The sequence below is a fragment of the Erinaceus europaeus genome, chromosome 4, assembly GCF_950295315.1.
Source record: "Erinaceus europaeus chromosome 4, mEriEur2.1, whole genome shotgun sequence".
NCBI lineage: Eukaryota > Metazoa > Chordata > Mammalia > Eulipotyphla > Erinaceidae > Erinaceus > Erinaceus europaeus.
Genome location: NC_080165.1, coordinates 46,755,122 through 46,757,710, shown reverse-complemented (window position 1 = coordinate 46,757,710; position 2,589 = coordinate 46,755,122).

The following is a 2,589-nucleotide window of genomic DNA, read 5'->3' as shown; positions in this document are numbered from 1 at the left end:
TGTCTTCGCTGCTGGCTCACAACTTGAGAAGTCTTTCTTTTCTTTTCTCTTTCTTTTTCTTTTCCTTTCTTTTTTCCTACTTTTTCTTTTTCCTCCCTCCCTCCCTTCCTGAAAGAAGCCCCATATCACCAAAGCTTTCTTCAATGCAGTGAAGGCCAGGATCCAACCTGGGTTGAGAACCTGACAAAGTAGCACACTAACTGAGCTATTTCACTGGCCCAGGAAGTGAAATACTTTTAAGAAAAAAAATTTGTAAGATAGAAACCTTCCCTCCCCTAACAGACTCCAAGTCTAAATTAGGAACCACTAACCCAATCTGTCAAAACTGTCACTCTAATTAAAAACCCTTCAAATCTCCTGCTTAATAGTTCTGAAGACATTGCTAGGGGTTTAGCTAAGAAGCCTGACCCACATGGTATAATCAGGCAAATTCAGTAGAAGTGGCAAATGTGAGGGGGATCATCTCAGTGTCAGTGTAAAACCCCGAGTTACACAGTTCATGCTCAGTGGCCACAAAGAGGAAGATGAGGAAATGTGAAGTCTTCAGATATTCTTACCTTGTGATTTCATATCTATGTTTTCATAAAACCACTCAAGAAAAAGAATTTTTTGAATTTATCTTTTCATGCGAGACTTTAAAATCATTTTTAATATATGCATTCACTTGTCTTATAACTTCCTTAAGTGATTGAATGAGACTATAACATTATCACATAGGGATATTAATGGAAAAATCACTATATAGAAGAAGGTTCAGTATTATTAATAGTAATAACTATTAGAGAAACTGAAAAAAAAGATGAATAAAGATGGCTCCTGACCTTAGGGTCTTCCCCACCACCTAGAAAGATGGTCAGGCCCCAAAGCATTATGCATCAAGAAAGGAAATACAAGGTAAGTGTCACATAGATGGACTTTTTTTTTTTTTCAATGCTTCAGAAGTTCATGGGCAAGGCATAGGGGAAGCAAGAAAGACTATGATGGTTTCATGGAGGACTTTACCAATAAGAAAACATACAAAAATTTTAGAAGCTTAACTCCACACTCTGGAGAAACTCCAATTAGAAACGGCAGTGCTGCTAGCAGCTCTAGAAAATATGCAACGTGTGCAGTCTGTCGCTGTGTAGATTGGCTGTGCCTGGCAGTGCACCCTACCCTGGTAGATTTCTCTGTAATCTGTGGAGCACTTAAAATGGGTACTGTGCTCCCCAGATTACACATGCTTGCTGCATTCCACTACCCACATTCCAGCAAGGAGCAGCTGACCACAACGTACAGGAAATGCTCTGCTCACGATGCCATTCTGACAGTCATGCTTTGCCACAGGGATGATGAAAAGCACAGTTTCTCTACCTAATTTCATTTGCTAAGGCTGGGAGGTTCTGCCAACTCTGCTGGCACACTTGGGGCTACAGGATTTTACTACAGACATTACCTCTCTCATCAGGACCCAGGCAGGATGGAGACAAGAGGCAAGTGTTGGCAGCAAGGATAGATAGTAACAATTATCAGGGAAAAGGCAGACTGGAATAAGATGGAAAGGAAAAAGAGGCCACCAGGGCATTATACACACACACACACACACACACACACACACACACACACACACACACTTTTCCTGGCTGAACAAACATGCTGCTATGGAATCAATACACATCATTGCTACCTGGCCTCTAGCAAACAAAACCATAATGCTGGCAAGAGCGTTTCCTTAGATTCCCTCACAGAGATTCCATCAATAGCAAAAGCTGTTTTAGCTTAGAAACAACAACATCATTGTTCCAGAGCTTACCACCCACGCCCCTGCATGCCATGAAATGGAGCCCTGGTACTCAGGTTTTACAAGGTGTATGTGCATGTAGCTTGCATATTTACATGGCATAAACCCAACGTATAGGGATTCATCTCAGCTGTTTTTTTTTTAAGTAAAAAATGTACAATTTGGGCCAGTCGGTGGCACACCTAGTTAAGCACACACATTGCAGTGTGCAAGGACCCAGGTTCAAGCCCCTGGTCCTCACCTGCAGGAGGAAGCTTCATGAATGTCAAAGCAGGGCTGCAGGTGTCTCATTGTCTCTCTCCCTATCTCTACCCCTCTCTCCTCTCAATTTCTACATTTCTATGCAACAATCACTTAATAAGTAAAAGAGTAAAAGACAAAAAGTTTTTTTTTTAAAAAAAGAAATGTATAGTTTTAGTTTATATTTAGTCCCCCAACAACTGGAAAAAATAGTTTATAATATTTAGGATAGTAACATGATGTTTCCATTAATGCCAACTTTGAAATTTATAACCCCAACATGAGTTCAAGAGGTCCTTAATTTTATCCTTTTGCCAAGTCTTTTCTTAGCCCCTTCACTGCCACTTCATTCCACATGCTCATGGAATTTGGCATTTCCCCCACTTTCTTAGAACCCTCGAATGCCATCAGTTTTGATTTGATTGATTAATTGATTGCAGAACCTGGGTCTCACATGCACACAGTCCTAAACTACATTTTTCATTCTCAGGAAAAAAGACAGAGAGAGAAACAGAAATACCACACTATGGTAACTTCCCTCTAATGCCATAGGACACCCTGCGATATAA